General features: G+C 35.3%; 1 protein-coding gene across 7 annotated transcripts in view; it reads right to left on the bottom strand.

Annotated features, from left to right (window-relative positions):
• The window catches only part of LOC121732851 (RNA pseudouridylate synthase domain-containing protein 2-like), a 396,327-nt gene that overhangs the window by 121,155 nt on the left and 248,987 nt on the right, over positions 1–26,185 (bottom strand). The window contains exon 1 of one of the 7 annotated variants that reach the window (XM_042122864.1): positions 14,625–14,863. The exons of 5 other annotated variants lie outside the window; for them this stretch is intronic. The gene's annotated coding sequence lies outside the window, so the exon portion shown is untranslated. Of the gene's footprint in view, positions 1–14,624; positions 14,864–26,185 lie in introns of those variants that run through there. One more of the 7 variants, XM_042122873.1, reaches the window with a different exon arrangement.

The raw sequence follows: 26,185 nt of genomic DNA, 5'->3' as shown, positions 1-26,185 counted from the left end.
AGAGCCATGCTTCGGCACGAATGGGCCGGCTCGACCGGAGAAATACCACGTCCTCACAGAAAACCGGCGTGAAACAGCGCTTCCGCTGTGTTCTGCCGAGTGAGTGAGTTTACCGGAGGCCCAATCCCCTACCCTTTCCCTACCCTCCCCATTTCCTTCCGTACCCTCCCCTATTCCCTTCCGTACCCTCCCCTATTTCCTTCCCTACCCTCCCCTATTACCCCTTAAAAGGCCGGCAATGCACCTGCAGCTCTTCTGATCCTGCGAGTGTCCATGGGTCACGGAAGTTGCTTTCCATCAAGTGACCCGTTTGCTCGTTTGCCCCCTTATTTCATTAAAAAAAACAATATAAACTACAGGAAGGCAAAACAGGATTTGTCAGAAACGAGATATTACGACAGAAGCTAGCAGTAGTGTCGTAATTTAACGAAAAGACCCGATTAAGGGTCAGCGCGTACCGAGAGATGAGGCCACGCAGCGTGAGAACTGAGTAATAAACCTTTTATTGCAAATTTTCGAAATTTGAGCTTCAACTATGCGCTGCAGTTGTTGCTATAAGGCAGTGTACCTATTTTGTGTCTATAGTAGTCTTTACTCATATTAATTAAATAAAAGGTAATGTTTCTTGGGTAAAGGTAAAAAAAGGCAATCGACGCCGAAAGTATAAATTTTTATGTAGGAACATCATAATATGGGTACATAGAACATAGCACAAAAGATCTATTAGTAATACTTACTTCTTTCTTATTTTTGTTGAAAATTTTAAGTCCCGCGGTATTTCATTTCGCTCGTACGGATATACGGAGCTTCTAGTAAAGTCTTGGTGCCGCACTCAGATATGAATATTAATCACATAACTATAATTAAATGAAGGTTTTGACATAAGCCCCATTTCTGTCAAAATCTTCATTTAATATCAGTTAAGTACTGACCAATGACCATACGTCTCTGAGTACGGCAAATTAACGCAGCGGCGCGTCGCGTGCCGTTGTGAGCTGACCCTTACAACGCTAGTAACATAGTATCAGGTGGTATTAGCGAGACAGTACGAACGACTCAAGTTCACAGTCACAAGGTCGGCATCAATGACGCGACTGTGCGATCATGGTTCTCACGATATTGTACCGGAAAAGGTATACAGTCTACACATTAGCAATATGCCGGCCGTGTGCGATTTAACGATAACTTAACTTTAAGTGAATGCGTATTTTGACATCAACTTCATACATTTTCTGACATATTTATTAAATTAAAGTTAAAAGTAATCGTTAAAGATACGCCTATACTATATCAAGGAAACAACAAAAAATATTTAACACTAAGTACATAATAGAAGTAAGAACTAAAAAATTTTTGGTCCTTGTTTTCTTGAAGCTATAATGCACAACTTAGTCGTAGCTTCCTCGTCTCGTCAAAATCATTTACTAACGATTGACTATATCATCAAAAATATTACTAATCGAAAACGCTATTGAAAATATTAATTTTAACAATATAGTGCCTACCAGTGGGTTATGAACAAAATTAACTTTAAAATATAAAAATTCTTGAGTCAACTATGACGTTAGAATATAAAATTATGTATTATAATATATTTTTATTTTCCAGCGTAGTAACAATAAAACGTTACACAACGTTTGAGTGCTTTCTGTAAAATATATAGATTTTATTACGCGTGTCATATATTCTCCGCCTAGTGGGAATCTGTGATAATGATAATATAATATAACATCTCATTATATTATGCCTAAAGGAGACGTCAAAATATAGTATATATGATATAAAAAACGGGCTTTGGCCCACCACACATTCCCACCACTGTATCTCCTGTGTCGCCAGGATCGACAGCGGTATCCAACCACGAAACCCTTTGATATGATCTCGGCCCGAGGGACATGCTAAAGCTGTCTTGGGATCCGCAACGAAATTAGTTGCAGTGACCGAAAGTCAAAGAACTGAAGCACCACGGGAATAATAGTATTTTAATAATAGTAAAAAACGGGCAAATGGCCCACCACACATTCCCACCACTGCAACTCCTGTGTCGCCAGGATCAACAGTGGTAACCAACCACGAAAACCCTTTGAATAATAGTATCTGATGAAAAAATTCTGCAGGTACGCGTTATATTTTTGCCCAATTACTCATAAAATTATTCACATTTTATATGTACAAATTACGGTAAAGGCTCTCTCACCGTACTGATCACAATTAGCCTCGTGCCTCGTGAATGCACAAAATGATTCCAGTCAAGTTATCAACATCCATGCAATGTGGTTGTCAAGCAACTTCTAACAAAACAATCCATAACTAAAAGACTTTTCATCAGGTCGGGGGGATTTTTTGTTTTCACTTTATTATTCGCTTTCAACTTTTCGTCCTAACTTTTTACTATAAGGAAACATAACCATTTGCTCTTTTAATATTTTATATCTCATTACATTACGTATAATATTTTTTACATTTATTTATTTATTTATTTATTTATTTATTACAAATCACAACTATCATTACAGGTTAAAACCTAATACAATAGAGCGTTACTATTACTTACATAAAATTATATTCTAGCTTACTTGCTACACAATATAATATATATAATAAGCTGAATAACACAGCAAAAACAATAATTATGAAATAATGAGCACTTAAAGGTCGTAGCAAGGATAATATGAGTTTAAAATTCGTTTTTGTGCATAAAATGTTTAACTACGCAGCAACTAACATAATATTATGTATTATTGTAAACAAAAAATGTACTTGAACTTAACCACAACCGGTTTTACTCAAACCATTGAGATGAATCTTATGTAAAACCAGGTAAAACTAATTTTTATTAAGAGATATGTTTAACTGACATAAGGTAGTAAAATGTCTCTTGACTAAAAAAAAAATAAGATAATGGTTCAAAACTCTTGATCTGAAAGTCAAAATAAAAATATAAAAAATGCATTGATATTCATAGGAATATTAAATTTTCAGATTTTCATTAAGTATGTCTTTCAGATTAAGAGTTACAAAAATTTACGTTCAAAAGAGAGAGGGATATTGTTTTCTTTCCTACGCCGCCGGTGGTATAAGCTCTATCCGTCTTACTTTACGATCAGGTCACGTGCCCTGATTCAAGTTTCATAATATTTAGTATTTATCCATACCAAAAAAAGTACACAGCGACGCTAAAGGAAAATAATATCTTCAATTCAAACTGACCCTTATATTGTTCTACGGAACATTTCAATTCCCATACCGACTCTTTCCAACGTTTTCGGGAATATCTCAACTCTCGTTTCACGGCTACGAAACCTAGTTTTAACTCAAATAGAACACATTTAAAATTAGACCTAATTAACATCACAGTAGAGTCGTTATTGCGAGTGACAAGCGTGATTGATTGTCACACTTGTCACCGTGATCCGTATATTTTGGACTTCCATATGTTCGGTTTCATTGTGTAACTAACTAAATAAAAACCGCTCGAGCCGGGAATAGCGTCGGTTAAATATTACTGTAAATAATACGAGAATTTACGACTGTACGCAATGTCAGGTAGCACACGAGTATTAGTAGGTCAGTCCGGCGGGGGACTGACTAATTTTTAGGGAAGGGAAGGGAATAGGGGAGGGCAGAGAAGGGAATAATAGGGTAGGGGATAAACTCACTCACTCGGCGAAACACAGCGCAAGCGCTGTTTCACACCGGTTTTCTGTGAGAACGCGGTATTTCTCCAGTCAAGCCGGCCCATTCGTGCCGAAGCATGGCTCTTCCACGTAATTCCTTTCCTCCTCCCAAAAATTCTAAGTCATATGACATTAATTCCTAGAAAGTATTTCAACAATTTAATATGTAAGTGGCAGCCCGGACTAGTTTCTTGAAGCTTATAAATAAGCAGCTCCTTTTAATTTCATTACGAGTCCGTTTCGCAATCCGTTAGTAAGCAAAGATCTACGTCGTTAGGATTTTCTACAGTGAGCAGCGCTTTTACACTGTGAGACTCCAGATAATCTATTCATCACTTAATAGGCGCTCTATTTTAAACAGACTCTAACAATCGTTAATTATAATGAAGTGCTAGTAATCTTGAAGTAATCCTTAGCTAAAATCACAAAAACGCAAGGCGCAAAAACTGCATTTAAAATTATTATCGCAAGTCTTAAGTCTATGTAGGAATGATATAGATTTAAGAGTATAGTCAAGGACAAATTTAATAGCGGAAGTCTTAAGTGTTATAAAAGATTTTAATGCCCCAACAAGAATTAAAAGGAGATTTGGTTGGTCAAAATAAATTTTGACCAACCAAATCTCCTTTTTCGCAAATTCTATTTCTGAAATTAGCACATTGTTACCATGCGGCGTCCTTGCTCATACAAATATTTCGGTTTTATTCTACTGATTTATTTTCACTACGCCAAGATTCCATTTCGGTGCCCATACAACAACAAACATACCTTACTCAATAGAATTTAAGATAACATACAAAAGTCAGCAGCAGAATTTAGAAATATAAGTAATGATATCCCACCAAATACATAAATGTAAAAAAAGAGCCAAGTTCAATACAAACATTATGCTCGTCTATGGACTTCGCCGTAAAAATAATGGAGATCTAACTGAGTGCCAAGTTCCGTGGAAAATTTAAATTTGTATTAGGAACCAAATAACATTATGAACAAATGATAGTCTATTTCTTTGCTTTATTTAATAACTATAACAATTATTGCTGCTATTAAATAATGTGAGATGTTAAAGTAGATTAGATTTGCGTTGGCAAGTTTTTATCAGAATTCAATTGTTAAATTTTTTTATGAAATAACTGATGTAAAGAAAACTGGCCAAGTTAGAATTAATCTACTTTAAGATCTCACATTATTTAAATAACAGCAATTGTTATATATATTCAATAAAGCAAAGAAATAGAGTCTATCATTTGTTCATTATGTTATTTGATTCCTATAAATACATATTTTAATTTTACATAGAACTTGGCACTCATTTAGTTCTCCATTCTTTTTACGGCGAAGTCCATTAGACAAGCATATTGTTTGTATTTAGCTTGGCTCCCCTTTTTTACGTTATTGTTTTTGGTGGGTTTATTTTTACTACGCCACGATTCGATTTCGGTGCCCATACAACAACAAACATACCTTACTCAATAGAATTTAAGATGACATACAAAAATAAGCAGCTGAATTTAGAAATATTGTATCCACACACATTACTAGACAAGATTGGCTTATAAAGAATAGTACCTGGATGACCGAGCTTTGCTCGGTATAGCAAACACTCATTGCTTCGTGTTACTTAACAACGCCATCTGCTGGAATAGCTTTAGCTGTTGTTGTGTCGTTAAAGCAATTAGTTGCTCACAAAATAGAATTATTATTCGCCAATAGATGTCAGGAAGAGTCATATTTTTCAGTTTATCGATTATCGATAAAACACGAATAAAAAGACATTTTCTAAAAATGATTTCTAGCTAGATCGATTTATCGCCCCCGAAACCCCCTATATACTAAATTTCATGAAAATCGTTGGAGCCGATTCCGAGATTCCAATTATATATATATATATATATATATATATATATATATATATATATATATATAATTGGAATCTCGGAATATAAGATAAGATAATGGTAAAATTACTAAAATAAAGAGTCATGCGACTTTGATCACGTTTGTAGAACGACTATTTTGAACGCCTTATCAATGCAATATATTTTATCATAATATTTTAAATCCAAATAGTCATCTTAGATACCATGTCAAAATACCAATCCGCGTGACCGAATTCGTTAAACTTTAAAAGAGCACTAAAAAAACTAAATAAGTTCATCAAAATCCTAAAACACAAAGCATTTTCGTGTTTAAATAATTAAAACCCCGGTCGTGACAACTTTTTCCAGCTCATACGCGCCTACAACACGCCAATTTGCTGAATTACAAAAGCTAACATAATAATGTCATCGTGTGAGAGTAAAAAAAGAAAAAAACTAGGTGTGACAGCACGCCAACAGTCTGCGCGTGGCCTTAACGTGTCATAGGCTCAGCGCAAACTACCCTCGAAATATTTTACACACGTGTAACACACCTTATCTTATATCTTTAAACGAGCAATTCTTGTATATATAATTAGAATCTCGGAATCGGCTTCAACGATTTTCATGAAATTTAGTATATAGGGGGTTTCGGGGGCGATAAATCGATCTAGCTAGGTATAATTTTTAGAAAATGACATTTTATTCGTGTTTTATCGAATAGCTAGTCAAATAGCTAGTAACAATAATATTATGACACTGCAAGTACTGAAAATAGCATTAATATAAAACGTAGACGTAGATTTAGACAATATAATGATAATAATTTACAAACCCTTAAAAGTGTTGCCTATTTATTTTTACATATTACAGGCGAAAAAAACGGTTAGTAACTAAATTCAACGTGGTTACAGGAGCTTACAATATTAAATCCACAGGTTCAATTTAGTTTGATAGACAAGAATACACAATAATATTATTTCCATAATATTTCCTCCTCATATGAAAATAATATTGAAAAATATGAATTTAAAACGAGTTAAACCCTAGTTATACTACGTCCACATCTCTGGAATGGATCTATTTGAATTATGGCGTAAATAATGTTCAAGAACAACGCAAAAGCCATATTTTATTCAGAAATTCCCAGGAGTCGAGAGTTACGAGGGTAAACGCAACTCCCATTACTCCATACTAGTAATACAAAGAGGAAAGATCTGTGTCTGTTTGTAAGAGCGTATCGAATAGTCTATGAAATTACTGTAAGTAATTTGATAAAAGTAAACGGCCATGGAGAAGGGACATGAGAAGGAAAATGTATTCTATTTTGCGCCTGCAAAGTCGCAAAAACATAAATACGGCCAAAACCTCAAGATAAGGCACACAAATAATAAGTAATATAATATTTTGTCTCTCGTCTTATAGTCTGGACCTCAGTCAATACTAAAATGGTAAGGTAGTTTCTTAGAAAAACTTCTTTGACATTTCAAGAAATTTCACACAGCACTGAACACACCAACGTGCAATTAATTAGGGAACTATGTAAAAACTATTCCGAGTTAGCTGAAGATAAGAAATATAAATTGTGGTTAACGAGTAACTGACTAAAATAAACTTTTTAATCTTTAATCTTGTGTATTCTTAGGTCATAGTTGTGATGTTATAAAGCGTAAGATTTCCAACATATTTCAATTAATTTCAACAAATGATTTGCAAGATGAATAAGATAATTTACCATGATCAAGATCAAACAAAACAAAATCATAAGATTACATCAATAAAGATTTACTTTATCTTCATATGTATAATATAACCGGTGGTAGGCATCATGTAGGACTTTCTGAAAACATTTATTTTAAATTTATTCAGAAATAAAACAATTTTGATTTGATTTGATTTTGATAAATTTTCAGTTCCAGAATCAGTAATCAAACTCCTCTGCTGGCTGGACCGATTGCGGTGAAATTTTGTAGTGATTGAGTTAGTTTGGGAATACTTTTTTACGTCCACATCTCTAAAATTGATAAAAGCAACGCGGAAGCCCAATTTTATTCTGGAATTAGGATTTACATACACATCTCTGTTATGTATCCATTTGAACAATGGCGTAAATAACGATCAAAAACTTGGGAAAAGTTTAGTGAATTCCGAAGATGTACGGTTCCCGCAATTTTTTGCAACATGTAATTCCATACAAAAAGTGTCAGTTGCTACGCCAGCTGCACTTAACTATGGCCTATTTTAAACGCAGTCAAAATGTCAATGTTGTACGCCGGTCAAGGCGAACTTCTTTACATATGAGCACTACTTTACTATGAGCTCAGTTTTAATTACCCTACTGTGTAAGAGTCTTATCGCCATTTTGGAAGAACATGCAGAACAAAATGACAGGTCAATTTGAATGCCGATTCATGCGACATGCTCGATATTTATCGTGATATTTAAGGCACTGTCCGTATTGCGAATTTTAATCGCGCGGATTTTTTTTCGCTCTTCCGTAACACATTAAATATTATGAGAGTATCCGCACCTGCGATTTAAAATTCGCGGTAAATTTATGTATACTAGAGATCGCCCAATGGTCGAAATTCGACCTTAATTTCAACGACATTAGGACTACTACCTATATTTTGCAAAAAAATATTGACTTTATCATATTTTTTTCAATTCTTTGTCTCTGGGACTCGGCTGATCTCAGACTGGTCGTGTAAGCATTGTCTAGTATTATATAAGATTCAATAAAAAAAATTATAATCCATTTTCAATTTGTCACCTTGTTGTCAACAGACTTCAGCCATAAATAAAAGAGTATAATTCGTATGTATAGGCTTGTCACTCAAAAATCTGTCAATTTTCCTAGTGTGTGTGTTGTAGTGTGTGTAATGTTTTATTTGTTAAAAAAATGTATGATAAAAGCATAATTTCAAAATAATATTAGCTCGATACACTTCTTCAAGATATAAACTATAACTGTGAAAAATTTCATTCACCTACGTTTTCCCATTTTTCGTCAAAAGGGATACAAAGTTTTTGGCTCACGTATTAATATATAGATGAATAAATTCGCGCGAATAAAATTCGCATTGCGTATATTGTAGTTCAGCGTATCGAGTAATTTCCTATCGCCCATTCCCATTTGTATTTACTAGAAAAATATTACGATAAATATCTTGCGTGTAGCATTCGCCAATATCTCACGACTAAATTGACATCTCTTTACTCAGATATCATTGTAAAACTAAGGATAGGCTACAACGTAATCACAAAAATGTTTGTACTTACAAAAAGAAGAGAAGTGGAGTGATCTTTTTTGTTTACAAATTAGAGGGCAAACGAGCAAACGGGAGACCTGACTGAAAGCAACTACCGTCGTCCATGGACACTTGCAGTTGCAGTTACAGTTGCAGGTGCGTTACCTCTTAAGAGGGAAAACGCTCATTATTATACGTTTATTTCAAACCTTTTAGGTGACACGATTTGCCTCTAAATTACATGTCTATTGCGTCTATTACTTGCGTCTGTGGTATAATTAGACGTAAAATAGGACAATAATATTGACAGCTGACAGGCGGCAGTCAATCAATCAAATACAACTTGTTCCTGTTCATCTGTTCTAGCCTTCAGTCCGTGCTAGTTACAAATAACAGTTTCTATGACATTAGGGAGCAAACGAGCAAACGCATCACCTTATGAGGAGCAACTTCCGTAGCGCATTGATAAGCGCAACATCAGAGTTGCGTAGCCGGCTCTCCTAATATTATATTTTACTAGATGACACCTGCAACTCCGTTGCGCCAAAAATTGTTTATCGCGTAAGAACCGTACATTTTTCCGGGATAAAAACTTTCCTAAGTCCCGGGACTCAAAGTATCTCCATACCAAATTTCAGCAAAATCGGTTCAGTGGTTTGGGCGTGAAGAGGTAATAGACAGACAGACAGACACACTTTCGCATTTATAATATTAGTATGGAAGTATGGAAAAATGGATTGACTTTCGCGTTAAAAACTGTGTATTGTCCTAGAGTCTGATTCAAAGACCGAACTTGATCCTACGGAAACCTAAGGCAGATTATAAAATATAATGATAACGTGATCCCGAAGCTTGGCATACGTACGCGCGCACGTAACAGCTACGTAACTAGTTTTGACGTAAATCGCATATCTCGCTAAAAAGATCACTCACCTCTCGTAAAATGTATAATAATTTAATAAAAAACTATTCTCTACACTTTTACAGTGTGTAACAATATTAAGTAAAAATACTTTAGGGTGCATATAGGTCCCCTATACATAGAGTTCGCTGTGAACGTACTCAATGCTTAAAGAGTTTTTATTTTTCACTTTTTACAAACTTTTTTTTCACTTTTGCATGGAAAATTTAATGACGCTGGGGCGCTTGCCCATACAAATCACAGAGAAAATTTTGCTCTTTCAGCGCTCCTACTTTTACATTAAACTCTATATACAGGGTGTAACAAAAATAAGTGATAATACTTTAGGGTGTGTACGTGTTCCTTGTACAGAGTTCACTGTGAAAGTAGCAGCGCTGAAAGACCTAATTTTTTTTTTTCACTTTTGTATGGGAAAACTCGTGACGCTCGGGCCCTTGCCCATACAAAAGTGAAAAAAATGTTTGGTCTTTCAGCGCTGCTACTTTCACAGTGAACTCTCTACAAGGAACACGTACACACCCTAAAATATTATCACTTATTTTTGTTACACCCTGTATAAGGGACACATACACACCCTAAAGTATTATCACTTTGTTTTGTTACACCTTGTACAGTAACCTTTTTTTGCACAGGTGCCTCAGTTAACTGAAGCACCCCGGGGGTATGTGGGACTGCCGGCACCAGGCTTACACACTAAAACCACCTGCGGTTCGCCCCCCCTCGGCGCTGGGACTACCTTGTACACTAACCTATGCTAATGTTAGGGAAAGAATATATACTCCATAGTAAAAGGAGGGGAAGTAAGTTATCTTCATACAAAGGCACCGCGCGCGGCTTGTATGTGTGCGCCATAGTATCAATTCGTCGCAAACTCGCCACGTACGGCACACAACAAAATCTCGGCGGTATCAGCCTCTAAAACTCGCCGAGATTTTGTTGTGTGCCGTACGTGGCGACGCAGTGATACTATCATGGCGCACACATACAAGCCGCGCGCGGTGCCTTTGTATGAAGATAACTTACTTCCCCTCCTTTTACTATGTATACTGTTTCGATAGAAAATGCTCCGAAATTACTGAACGCATTTTTAATAAAATTTGGCACAGGTGTAGAGTTGACCACGGCTAAAGACGTAACAAACTTTTCATCAAAATGTACCGTTTCCACAGGATTTCAATTAACGAGTACGGAGTCGAAGGAAGCGTCTGTAAGAAGACAATATATTGGACAGATTAAAAAATAGAGCTTTGTTCTTTGTCTCGTAGTCAGGCCGCATATTTCTTTTGCTGATAAAGATGAATAAAAACTACAGATCTATATTGAAATATCGACAGAACAAATGTATCAACATAAAAATGATAAGCATGGTAGAGATATGGACAAGGAGTGTGTATATATATATATATATATATATATAATTGGAATCTCGGAATCGGCTCCAACGATTTTCATGTAATTTAGTATATAGGGGGTTTCGGGGGCGATAAATCGATCTAGCTAGGAATCATTTTTAGAAAATGTCATGTTATTCGTGTTTTATCGAATACCGAGCAAAGCTCGGTCAAATAGCTTGTGGTAAAATAATATTTTCCAATACAAGAATTGCTCGTTTAAAGATATAAGATAAGATAATACAAGTTGATGCAAATTCTTTGTAATTTTGCGTTAGTTTGCTACTATAATAAATGACAGAAATAATAAATTCAACTGAAATTTAGGGACCTTGCTCACAGGTCACAACTGCCTAGCAATTACCAGTATCACTGGTATTTTTACACGAACCTCAGCATGTCAGGTATTATCAATCTTGGCATCGCATTATGCGAGACGGAACAAAAGGTATTAGAGAATGTCTTCGTAAAAATAAAATACGAGACGACGGACCGTTCGCCAACTATCTGTCGCGACCGAAATAGACGCGGTTCGGCTTTAGCAGACAATATGTTCCTTGGTCTATTCGCAGAATCAGGGTATCTTTGATGTATCGCTATAAATATTCGTATAATTATTCCAAATCTTCGAAAAGCGTGAAATTGGCGCCACTTGGATGTGACTTATGACATGGAAACCCCGGAAATCACACATTTCGGACTGACAAAGGGTAGCCTTGAGTGTTCCACGGCCTAAGGGTGTTCCTTGGGGTCTCTCACGTCTGGCTTCTTGTTCTCTTTACGTTTTACTAAAAGCTAGTACTAGCAACGTCTAGCACTATGTTGAATGTTGCTGCCAGTAAATTGATAAAAGCAAACTTTCGCATTTATTATGATACTAGATGACGCCCGCAACTCTGTTGCGCCAAAATTCATTTATCGCGCGGGAACCGTACATTTTTCTGAGATAAAAAGTAGCCTTTGTCCATTCCCGGGCCTCAAAGTACCATACCAAGTATCAGAAAAATCAGTTTAGTGGTTTGGGCGTGATGAGGTAACAGACAGACATACAGACAGACAGACAGACAGACAGACATACAGACACACTTTCGCATTCATAATATTAGTAAGTATAGATGGATACACTACAGCAATTTCACACTCAGATCATGTAACACACATAAAACGCCTGGGACGCGGAAGTTCCATTTTGGTGGTTGTCAGGAAGAAGGGTGTCAGTCACGTGATCCATTTGTCTCTTGACGCCGCCAAGATAACTACTATTAGAACTTCATTACAGACTCAAACTATACAATTCAGACACCAATCATATTTATCATTCGTTGCCAACCAGATTTTGTGCTTTTTATGTTAAGTGCGAAAAAAATTTGGGAGGCGTCCTGAGAGAGAGAATAAAATTTTATACACATTTTGACATAATATTTTGAACTCAATTTTTTTGTGGCTTGCCTCGTGGTTCGGACTAATAGGTTAACAAATTATAATTAATCTAAATTTTTCGTTAAAGGTATTTACATCTTATTTATTCACGATTTATTTTATTTCCCGGTTCCCAGATTAAATCAAATAGTAAATTCTTTATCTCATATGTCAATACAAAATGAGCAGATAAAACAGGTGCAATATCTTAACTATCGTCAGTTTAGGAGGTCAATGTTAATATACTATTCAACGTAAATAACTCCAACGGCAACCGGTTCCTAACATCGGCGGATGTATCACAATAATATTGGCTAACAACATTTGTACATGTTAACATGTACTTGTAAACAATGAGCACTAAATAATTATTGATGATTAAAAATATATTATTAGATAGGGCAAGTAATGGTTATAAAGTCGAAAATAATTCAGACTTTTATTTTAATTGCAAGATACTCAGCATGTAACCTCTTCAAGGACAACTGATTGATGGTGTAATACCTACAAGTGCGCAAACTTATTTTTCAAAATTGTTGTGTTTACAAATCTTAAAAGTATTTTTACCAACTACACAATTCCGTTTTCTCAGTTACAATATTATGGTATGAGTCGTAAAATGATTTTAAATCTTCGAAATATTTTTTCCGATTCTCTCTTTTTTCATATTCTTAGCGAAAATGTTCCTAATATCTCTTCCTTTTAATCTGAGGTTATAAACGGAAACGACAACGATAAGAAAAAACTATCGATGTGCCTAAGTGCAAAATAAAACTCTAAGTACGTTTGCAAATAGAAAATCTATAAATAAAAACACTTTCCAAGTTATTCCCAAGCTAATAAAGGGAACAGGTTGCGCCACTCGCTATTTATTTTTGAATCAACACTACTAGAAAAAGCAGGGTTGTCGTGGGAATACTAAGATACATCCATCAGTCACAATCGAAATCGATCAATAATATATTGGAGACTACATTGCATTGTAGGAATTTTATTTACGGGCACATCTATCTTATGATATCATTTTTAGATCTTTGGATAAAAATAATAATAATAACTTATTTAAAAACTGTAAGCATGTGCAAAAATGTGTGATTTGCCGGCATCATTCACTAGTTTTTCGTAAATAAAATTATGTAGTCTCATTTTAAACTGTTGGCATAATTTCGTATTTAAATAAAGTACTGGTCTAATTTTCAAATCTTTGATACAAATAAATAATCGTAAGTTATACTAATATTTTAATAATGCTATGTAGGTGCTAATTGATCATAAATTATAATAAGCGTATATAAATTTTAGTTGGTAACGTAAGAAAAGGCAGCGTCTCTACATTTTCCAACAATATTTTTACGCCTAAGCAGCAACCAAAAAGTAAGAAATTCAAATGTTATAAAGTAGGTGGTCGTTAAATAATTTAACCTACACAATAAAAAATTGATACACTTTAATTTACTGGGTAATAAAAATTATCAAGCAAGAATGTAGAGTAAGGACGAGATAAAGATATTTTAAATCGCTCACTTTTTTCTCAGTCGAGACTAAACTTAGGCAACGTGTACTTATGAAGAGCTCTATGAATTATTTCTAATAGTTTAAATATTTCTGAAAATCCTACTTTTTAATAAAACATAGAGCTCCATAGCAAAATAAATTATAGAAATGCAGCTACAAAAAGTACTGCGAAAAATTATAAGACATAAATAATGCTACGAAAAAATGAATGATATTACACAAAGCATTTACGGTTTTTAAACTACCCACCTAAATTAAATCGAACTACATTCGTCGTAAATATCACGCGGTAAATGAAAACAAAAATTTACCGACCGTGTACAGTTGTAACATCAATTCGGGTGCAACGTTTTTTATGAAACAATTTATTATTAAAACTAATGAATGTCAAATAAATGTTTCCACGATTTTACAAATCGCATGAAACATGCGACCCGAAAATGCATCAATCTTGCCGGCTGTAAAAATTACGAGGAAAATTTGCATGACTTTATCGCTATTCGCTGCATTTTCTCAGTTGATAAAAATAAAATAAAACATTTCTGTAAAGTGTTTTATGAGCTGTTTCGAATTTATTGCAATGAAAATACTCACTTTTTTCAGATGATAAACGCAATCCGTCAAGACGTTTCAGTTTCAGGGGAAAATTGCAGAAAATCACAAATACTCAGAACCACGCTCTACATACACTCGAACAGCTCACTGGCGTTTCAAACAACTGAAACGCGATAAATCAACGGAAAAAGAAAATCGTACGTAAATTTTCGCGGGAAACAATCTGTGATGAGACGCGACCCACTCGCTTCGCGGTCAAAAAGCAACTGAGGGCAGAGGGACATAGTAGAGTTCACCTGCAATGCGTGCGCTGTTCGGCGCGAGAGGGACGGGGCGACCTGACATATACGTGGGTAGACAGAGATGGGTGTGTACACACGTGGTCGCCCCCCGGGGTAGCCGGTCCGTCAGTTTCAGGACGGGGCGCGTTATTACAAAGCTGCGAATGAAAGGTATTCGGCGTTATGAAGCGGAGGACAATGGGCTCAGTTGGGTTCTTTTGTTGACGTTGGAAATTCGACGCGACATTTCACTAAACAATATCTATTTTTGTTAATGGAAATTTGGCTAAAAGAGATTTCGCCAAAGCAAATCGGTCGTTTACTGTGGATTCCGCGTCGAACGTTTTGGTTTTAATGAGGAGAATTTTTAGACTGGTATTTTTAATAATGTTTGATCTAAAATATGATCTATAGTAAGTCAAGATCAGTAGAAAAACTAGTGGATGATATCTAAGAACCTGTGCACATCACTGCTTTTAATAGTACACTTCATAAGAAACGAATGAGCGAAGACTGCGCTCCACGGTCTAATTAGAGTTTTATTATTCACTTAACAATAATAACATACAAGGTAAATACAATAATTGATGACATCATACAGGCTGCATCCTGTACATAATGAGCTGTTAAGATATAACTAATGATGATATATTTGTGGTATAAGCGCGGATCACGATTACAGTGACTATGGAACTACCGTCATTTAATGATCATTATTTGAATTTAGGGTTTTTGTAATTGGAATAATTAATCAGAGGAAATTTTATACGTGGGAGTGCCATGCTTCGGCACGAATGGGCCGGCTCGTACGGAGAAGTACCACGTGCTCACAGAAAACCGGCGTGAAACAGCGCTTGCGCTGTGTTTCGCCGAGTGAGTGAGTTTACCGGAGGCCCAATCTCCTACCCTATTCCCTTCCATACCCTCCCCTATTCCCTTCCCTTCCCTACCCTCCCCTATTACCCTATTCCCTCCTAAAAGGCCGGCAACGCACCTGCAGCTCTTCTGATGCTGCGAGTGTCTTTAAATAACAAATAACCACATAATAATTCTTATTTCCAGTAGCATCAGTCATAAATATGCCATAATCGTGCAGTTATATACAGCAATGACATACTTCTCCCGGTGATTGTATTGAAACGATATAATAATTACAGTAAAGTATGGAAACGAGAATAAATAGTAGATAATTACGTGATTACCGATCGCGTTACTGATTATGCTACTTCATGTACTCGTAGCTCGAAAGGGCGTGTATTACATGCAAACGTTTTAATTAAATTATTTAATCCATACTAATATTATAAATGCGAGTGTGTCTGACTGTCTGCTACCGCTTCAGGTCCAATCCGCTGAACCGATTTTGCTATTATTTGATTGGTGTCCCGGGAAAGGACATAGGAATTAGGAGATACTTTTTATCCCTAAAAGAGTTGCCTTCGTTTACTTAAATTTTTCGTTTAGTTTAATGAAGAAAATATTTTTTTCATTAAATAAATTAAACATTTTGGAAAACATATAGTTCAACAAAACTTTGTATACATGTATTACATAATTATTCTAACACTTAGAATAAATTACACAAAGAATACTCGGATCAGTGATCCAGGAGGTCTCGTTTTGCTTATACGGTGTCGGAATTATATTATGCTGTTATTGTGAACACTATAAAATATTCTATGACATTTGTAACTAATTGTATAAAAGCTTCTTCTACAATGCAGGAACATCTAGTAGTAAAAAGTAACAAAACTGCAGTTACAGGCCATAAAAGTACACTACCCTTATTAATTCTTTGAAAATTAGAACAAAATTGTAACAATTGCCAACGTTAATGTTACATCAAGTTTAAAAACCAATCCAATCCTATAAATCGGCAATATAATTGAGCCAATTAAAGTTTTTCTAGGTCGCCGTAATCACGCCATTAAAATAAACACTCACATCACTTCAAAAAATTGAACGGTAACAGCTGATGCTCAAAATTGAGGTGAATATAACATCACGATGTCAATAAGAAAGAAAGACAAAACTATGATGAAGAATAAAAACAAGAAAGAAAAAAGAGAAGAATTTTAGGCCAACGCCTGCTTGGGTCCTGAGCTTGTACTTACAGTCATTATTGTTTGTATATTTCTTGGTAGTTGGTTTGCAAAAAAACTGGATATTTGAATAAGAAAATAATACTGCAAGTTTTATTCACAAAATTGCAGCTATTTTCTGTATTGTAATGTATTGGAAGCTTGCTTGTTACAACATTGTAGAACCATAGTAATGCTAAGTACTCACATACGGTGTTACTCGTTCGAGAAATCACGTCGAGCAAAGCCCGCGGCTTGGCCTTCGTCTACACATTCAGCATTACCCTATCGAGTAAGCTCGCCGTTTTCACCGAACCGTTCGAGCCAAAAGATGTCTGTTTAACTAAGGAGAAGATCTATATTTGACAAGTCTCGCTATTCTTAATTATAAAAGAATAAAATGAATAGTAAAAAGAGATACTGGGTCAAATATTGGTAAACCACGTGAATTTGATTAAAGAGCTTTGTCCCGAAGATTTCAAAAACTAAACTTGATTGACTTTTCAAACTAAAAATCGAACTTTGAGTTTATAATTTTTCTACTTCGTCTGTTTTTATCAGCCAATCACAGTCGATTTGTGTTGTATGCCTCGTTTAAATTTGGAACCCAATTTTATTTTTTATAACGGCATTCTGACGCTCGACTCGCGCCACTCGAATTCACGTCCACACGCTTGAGTCGAAAACATCGAACCGGCTCGATGCGAGCCTTCGAGCTGTAAGTTTTGTAGTCCACACGGTAATTTTTGCTACGATATCATTAACTATGTATTCGTAGTATATATATATATATATATATATATATATATATATATATATATATATATATATATATATATATATATATATATATATATATATATATATATATATATATATATATATATATATATATATATATATATATATATAATATAAACATAACTATAGCAATTATTATAATAAGCATGTACAGAATCTGGGGATTTCCAATTAGATACTTCGCACGTTTATCATCAAATAGCTATGGTGGCAATGAATGTGATTCATGAACTGACGATTATTTACATGATATTTAAATGTGATTTATTATGTGAGCTCAAAACATCAGACACATTCACGAAATATTTAACTAGATGACGCCCGCGACTCTGTTGCGCAAAGTACTTTTTCCGAAAAGTGTCCTTTGTCCTTTCTCGTAATTTAAAGTATCTCCATAATTCCTTATGAGGAAGACGCCGAGTCCCAACTGTGAGGAGTGTAACGTTGTGGAGGACGTCTATCACGTGCTGATGGAGCATGTCCGGGCCGAGGCCGAGAGACAGGATTATTTTTATGTATTTAATTATAATTTTCAAGTCGGATTTTGTAATACTGTTTTGTCTTCTCCGAATTCTACAGCTGCCAGAGGGCTTTATAAACTTTTTAAATGTTGTGTTAATCGGCGTTAGCATCTGTTTTTGTATCTTTTTTTTTCTTTTTGTGTCGATTTTGTATTGTTTCTGTAATTAATGTACTATGGGGGTGATGTTTTCCGTTGGGAAAAAATCCCCTGCTTAAAATAATAAATGAAAAAAAAACTCCATAATTTTCAGCAAAATCGGTTCAGCGGTTTGGGCGTGAAGAGGTAACAGACATACTTACTTTCCGATTTATAAAATTAGTATGAATAATTGGATACTCATAATTATTGATACAATTAAAGCTCAATAATTGGATGTATACAGATTTCAATCTTAAAATATATTTAAAGCTACAAGCGCCCAAATAGGAGAATCGCAAATACTTAATCCACGAACACAAACGTATCAAGTAGTTCCCGGAACAATGGAGATACCCACTTTAGAATATTATTATGATTCAGGCAACAATAGGTAATAACTAATAACACATTCGTTCGGTTAATTGGTAGATTCAGAACCTCTCATAATTGAAGACGCAAGTGGGTGAAGTGAATAACTAACCTTTCGAAAGACGAGCATTGCTCGTCGTTTGGGAACGTGATATGATAATATGGCACACGAAGTACATACACATGCGGTATCTATCTTGATCTACGTCTGTGACATAAGTACATTTACTCATTTTCAAGTAATAGAGGGGTGTAGACAGTAATCGAAACATAATACCAATTATTGTTTTTTGATTTTGTAGTGTAGATATTAGAGTTTGTATTGTAGAATTACCGAAAATGACATCTCTTTACTCATTAACTTTATAATATTTTTTTTATTTTATTTAATAAAAAGTAAATATTTGATCCGTAATATCAAGTGATCGCAAACAGCCATCACAGAGTGTGACGTCACCATCTCCAAAATATTGCGTGTGACAGTGATCTTTCGATGTCATCCATGTAACAAAGATTTTATTGTTTGGAGGACCGTGACGTCATAGCGGCGCCATGATGAACTTTAGCGTTTCAGCGGGAAATTTTAAAGCGAAATTTAATAAGTGTTTTTTAATTTAAATAAGAGTGCATTAATTTTTTATACTTATATATTTTTAGGTGAAACGAAATATGTACATCTGTAAAATAAATATATTTCCTAAAAATAGTATGCACCCCAATTTGAATAAACCAACTTACATAATGCCTCGTCTAGCTTATGTATCTATTTATAAGTACATGAAATACTTACATTTTATTTCAAATCATTTTCTCGGTCCTAAAGCCTTTATTTATGCAAAAAAAACCTTAATTTTAAGATTGTTAGTTAACCACTACATTCACTGTGTTTTTAATTATTAGTCTTTGGAACAATGTACTTACGCAATTCATAGCTTCATGGAACACTGGTTTTTTCTCCTCAAAGTCAAATTCAATGTCAGAATACTAATCCTTCGTTGTTTCGAGTTTCATGCGGCCTTTGGTGTTATTTTTACTTCCTCGCTGATTTTCCGTTTTTGGCTATTGCGAAAATGTGACCTTACCCTAAATAACTCAATATTAATACAGCTTAAACTTATTCCAAACAGTTAAATAGTATTTATTCAATACGTCAAACGAATAGGTTTTGGAGTTTAGAACAATAATTTAGACATTATTATAACACAAATAACTCCTTTATAATACGAGCACTCGTATAATATATACTGGTTTTATAATTATAATAATATGAAACCAGTATATAATATACGATTGCTCGTATTTATTAAAAAAAACTTGTGAGGTGTCAAGGGACACCCGAATGGAACGAAGTTATTTCTTATGTTCAAAAAACCTGTATATTACATATACACTAAAAAAATATATTTAAAAAAACGCCATCTATTGACGCCCAGAAATACTAACAACGCGTCGCTGTTTATTTAAAAAAAACGCCATCTAGTTGACGCACAGGAATACTTACTATCAACGTCCTCTGCCGCTAACATGCAGGTACTAATAAAAAAGTGTCGAGGTCAAATCAAGGTCAAATATTGTTCTGTCTAGCCTTCAGATTTACGCCGAACGCGCGTTAAGGAACTTCTTTCCAAAATTTAAAACCAGCAAGGTGCGAATTTTTGTGTAATACATATGTAATAGATATCAAGCATTGTTTGCTCCTTACTAAACGAAACAATTACAAAGAATTAGACGTTACTCGCTAATTAAATTAGCACCTTGCTCAACAGTTCTCGGATCAGCAAGGTCAGAGTAAGTCTAGTGTTTGTACAAACGTGTTTGAACTTCGACGAACGTTCTATTCATTCGAAACGAAGAAATTATAATATAGAAGAATTTTGAGCACTTTACATTTCGAACACAAACTTTTGTATTTAATATATAAAATGTTGAAAATAAATGAAACATAGTAAAATGTGGAAATAACGAGCGGAAAATTATTCGAAAGTGCTTATCTCACGATTCACGAACTACTAGAGCAACTTTTATGTTATTTGGCACCAATATAGAGTTGATCACGTGGAGCGACGAAGACAATTTGTTTTCCGGGAAAACGTACGGTTTCCGTGAAATTCCTACGCGGGCCAAGCCGCGCGGTACATCTAGTTTTACATAAATGATAAAGTATGAAAATTTTCAACTTTACTACCGCGAACAAACTGTAAATATTGAAACTTATGTTTATGAAGGCGAGCGATTCGCCCGAAGTTGGGTAACAGTTCCATCTATTTATCTATTCAAGGTACTGCGAGTACGAAAGATATAACACACTAAAATATTACTTTTGCTGTTCAGGTCGAGGTCTTGGTATTTATTACTTAGGTATCAAGTTGGAACACTAGGATATTGTAAGGTCAAAACCATTAGTTAGAATTTTTAGGATTTACAAACCTGGAATGCAGAAAACTAGGATATTGTTCAACACCATTAGCTATTTTTTTTAGAATTTACTTAAAATAAGAACATTGAAAACATAATACACTAAATCCTCCCGGTTGCGCCGACGCCGAGTCCACAAGCGACTCAGCAAAACTACGCGACTGTCGCTGGTCGCCCCGCACCTCTCCCGCGGAAGAAAACAAATGGGGAGAATGTGAGCCGCAAGGCTCTGGAGAGTCGCAAGACTAAGGAGAGCCGTTGCAAGGCTACGAAGAGCCGCAAGGTAGAGTCTTCTCCACCTGGCAAGGACGAGAGCAGGGGGTGCGATGAGGAGGGCTTCATACTGGTAGAGAGGAGGAAGAAGAAGCCCGCCGCCCGCAACCATCGCGGCACCGCACCCGATGTACCTGAGCTGCGTCTGCGTAGCGAGGTCTCCACTACGCCCCTGTACCTATATCCCGCCTGCACTGGTCCATGGAGGTCGAAGACGTCGTGGACTACATCCAGAAGAAGACGACACTGCGCTTGAGGGTCGAGCGTCTGCAGTCTCGCCACAAAATTAACTTTCCTCTGTGGTGAGAGTACCGACGAATCTTCTTTCGACGTTTGAGGCGCCGGAGTTCTGGCCGATGGATGTGGTCTACCGTAGGTTCCGGGGGAGAATACGGAACGAAGCGCGTCACGTCGCCGTCAACACGTGACAAAGTGTAGTTTTGGGTATATAATAATAATATTATGAAAGTTATTCTGTAAGGTATTTGTATTATATGCCTCTAGATGCCTGAAATAAATGGTCCCGGTGAACTTCGTGTCACTTTTTAAGACTAAACTTAGCCCAATCCATTCAGTCGTATTTGAGTTTTAACGTTACTAACACAATAATTGAAAATCCATTTTAATTTATATAGATTTGTTAGTGTACTCAAAACTTAATCTAAAAATAAGTTCTGATTAATGATTACATACACAGAGGTTGTTAGTGGGCTTTCATAAATGTTGAGTTATAATGTAAAACTTGTTCAGTACAGTGTACTTTCAAAATATCAAATATGTCAATAAATATTGTCTGTTGGGCTGTGTTCCTAGGGTTTAAGCTCATTATAATTTTATGGTAGTAACATAACATATAGTTATATACTAATTAGTAGTATGAACATGTATTGTAATGTAACGCCTCCGTGGTCTAGTGGTTAGAGCGTCGCTCTCGACTCCGGAGGTCGTGGGTTCGAATCCCGCGTTGGAAACATGTTACTTCCAAGTTTGGTTAGGACAATGCAGGCTGATCACCTGATTGTCTGACAAGTAAGATGATCCATGCGTCGGATGGGCATGTAAAAAGTCGGTCCTGCGCCTGATCTCTCGCCAGTCGTGTTGGTCTTCCGTCCCACTGGGTTATGAGAGTAAAGGAATAGAGAGTGCTCTTGTGTACTGCGCACACACTTGGGCACTATAAAATTACTCCTGCGTACCTGGTCTGGTTTCAATGAAACCGGCTACCGTCACCGAAACCGGTGTGGGGAGTATTATTATTATTAGTAGTATGAAAGTAAAGAGCGTGAAGCCCACCGACAAACCGCTATGTGGTTTGGTGGGCTACTAGATAAAGTTGTTTAATACCTTCAATAAAGGCTTTTATTATTATTATTATTATTATTAAAATATAGTTACTATGTATAGTTCTTATATAAAAATAAAAAAATAAATACTATCGGTAAATGTTACACAGATTTACGAGTATTTGATTTAACAGCTGTATAGACGGAAGATGTACATGTAAATACGAACCAGGAATCGTGACTAGTAATAATAGACAATATAGAGAAGCAATAAAAGGTTGAAGATATTGCATCTGTCACCTAATTTCTGGGCTATATGCATAAACTCTGACAATTCGATGCGACTTAAAATCGTAATCATTAGATTTATCGGTGGAAATCATAAATATGCCATTATAATCTTTATGTGTATTATAAAGCGTCGTAAATGTTTAACTAGGACGATAAAATGATAAAAATATAGGGCCATAAACGTACTGTTGGACGTTCCCGTATTGTTGATGTAAGTATTACGTAATATTATTATTTATATTTATTTTACTATATAATAATTATCTGCTAGCTCCATTACAAGTACAAATTATACACCAAATAACTATACAGGGTCTACTTGTCTACTTGTCTTTCTCTCGCATAATGGTTACAAGTTACATAGTCTTTAAAAATCGGCCAAGTGCGAGTCGGACTCCGAAGGGTTCCGTACCATGTATATTATGTATGATCAACCCGTGTATGGTCAGCAAACATTTATAACGTATTTTACACTACTAACAATATCATTTCAGTTACGTTCTAAGGAATTTGAACGAAAAGTTCCTTTATCCTTCGCCGAATATTTTTTTTTAGTTAATCGACTATTACTCAATAACTTATGAAGTCTTCTTAGTCGTGATAGTTTTCCTTTCAAATTCAGTATATTTCCTACTCCCGTGATTTTTTTCACATTTCCAGAAGCAACCGTTTAGCTGGTAGAAGGGACACTGAACTGTAAAGATTTTTTCCACTTTAAAACTTCGTATTTCACAAATGGATCCCTAAATCGTAAAATGATCTTTGAATACTCGTAATATTTGAAAAAAACTAACCAACAGCACCCCTGAATTTTGCCTTCAACCTTCGGAGTTTATAAACACAAACTGGTAATTTTAAGTACAAAACACATCTTACAATACAAGAATTGAGGTTACACTTCAAAAGATGAGTCAATGCGTTCGCGATGTGTTATTTGATTTCAAATAAAGACATGAATAGGTGCAAAGGTCGAACCCAGCTGCAATAACTCTTCAACAGCTCAAAATGTAATTTCCTTGGCAATTACTGTACATGTTGAAATACTGACATAATATGTATTACAAATTATGAGCAATTCTAGATTACATTTCGAGTATTTAAAGTTGGAATGTAAGTCTTTAATAACAGTTGTTATTAAAGACGAACTTTATAGCTAAATGCTAATCTATACTTTTAATAAAATCGTAGAGGTAAAATTTTTGTACATTGAAAATAAACTTGAAAAAACGAGTTACTAGCATCGGTCGAGCACATAGGTAGAAATGGTAGAATATGTACGACCGAAGGCAGTATGTTTGAATCATGTTCTCTGGGAGAGTTTTTTCTGCCAAGACGAAAGAACTACGATGCTAGACAACCTACAGTGTAAATCTGATGTCGCATACTACGGTGATCGTGGACAGCAGGAAATTAATCCGTGCCTTCAAGCGTTTTCGTCATAATTATTATTGGCAACAGTCTAACACAAAAAATTCCAATATTAATTTAGCTATACTTAGTACAGTTACAATTTTTATAATTATAGTTTATTTTCGTGGTGCATTAAAAATTTCGTGTGTAATGTAGATCCAAATAAAATAGTCGTAGATGGGTGTTCAATTTTGTAAATCTCGATTTTAATAACATACATTAACGCGGACGAAGTTGCGGGCAACAGCTAATCCTACATAAGTACAATCTTATAGTGGAAATTTTATATTATGTGATAAAACTTAGACAAACTTATTTATCAAAGAAAGTAAAAAGCTCTACTTAGCTTTATCTGGATTACTTTATAAATAAAGTAAGTTAAAACATTCTTATTTTGGAGTCTCACTTTGCTTTGTCCTTAATACGTCCAATTTAAATTTTACTTTATTAATATGAATAAAAACTCGGTTAAAATAGCGGGATTAAAGAATGTAGACATTGTGGATCCTAAAATTATGATTATTATTAATTTATTTAATACGTGAAACTTAGATTTATTTATTATAAAATTGTTATTCCACAATAAACATGTAAATAACAATTGCAATGATTTTTTATACTTAAAATAATTATATTTTTAAAAAATGTTAAATACTTACGTGATTAATTTTAGTGTTGTGCAAATTAACTTTTTATTGTTAGAATAAGAGAATACTGACATTAACTAAATAGGTAAGTATGATGTAAAAATATAACAATGGATGTTAACAAAGATGATAATCATAAATAAGCTGATGATATACATTTCAACGACGAATACAAACACTAAGCAAGTAATGTCTGTCAAGCCAATACAATTGACAAGCTAAATACTTCTTGGCAAGCTTCAAGACAGCTCAAACTGAACACTAGGGCTAATATTGTAGGGACCAGATGCCATAAGCTCCTTACTGTGACACGCTTGAAATAATAACGAGATTGCAGAGACTATGCCAAGAGGAGTGACATAGGCGGTTCATTAGCTTATTGTCTGTTACGGTAGACATATATCTATACCAATACGTTATTATAAATGCGACAGCCTGTCTGTTTGTTACCCCTTCACGTCCAAAACGCTGAACCGATTTAGCTGGGTATGGATATACTTTGAGTCCCGAGAAAGGACATAGGATACATTTTATCTCGGAAAAAATGTACGGTTCCGGCATCATTAATGAATTTTTGCACAACGGAGTTGCGGACATCTTCTAGTGCTTTATAATGCGAGTCTTCATACTTTGAATGCTAGTAATCTTGATATTATGATCCATTTAAATCAGGGGTTCCCAAACTTATTTTGTCTACTGCCCACTTTGTGAACAATGATGTTTTAGCGCCCCCCATTGTTTCAATTTAAAATGCATCCGGATGAAATGAAATTACAAATCACCTCCCCAAGCCTCTACACAACATCCCCATTTTTTTCTGGGTCCTAAACCGCCCTTTACACAACACCCCCATTTTTTTCTGGGTCCCACACCAGTCAACCCTTTAGACCTTCAGCGCCCACAATGAGGCGTTATCGCCCACTTTAGGAAAGGCTGATTTACATGGATAGATTTGAATGATTTACAACGTGTAGCAAGACTGGTGACTGGCAAGTTACTAGTAACTAGACTGTCGCCGCGGGTCAAAATCTGTAAAATTTTGTGAATCGGACTATGGTTTAAATGAAGAGAAGCAGAGACGCAC

The sequence above is a fragment of the Aricia agestis genome, chromosome 1 (assembly GCF_905147365.1).
Source record: "Aricia agestis chromosome 1, ilAriAges1.1, whole genome shotgun sequence".
Classification (NCBI taxonomy): domain Eukaryota; kingdom Metazoa; phylum Arthropoda; class Insecta; order Lepidoptera; family Lycaenidae; genus Aricia; species Aricia agestis.
The sequence above is the reverse complement of the archived record's forward strand: the minus strand, read 5'-3'. Positions and strand labels throughout refer to the sequence as shown.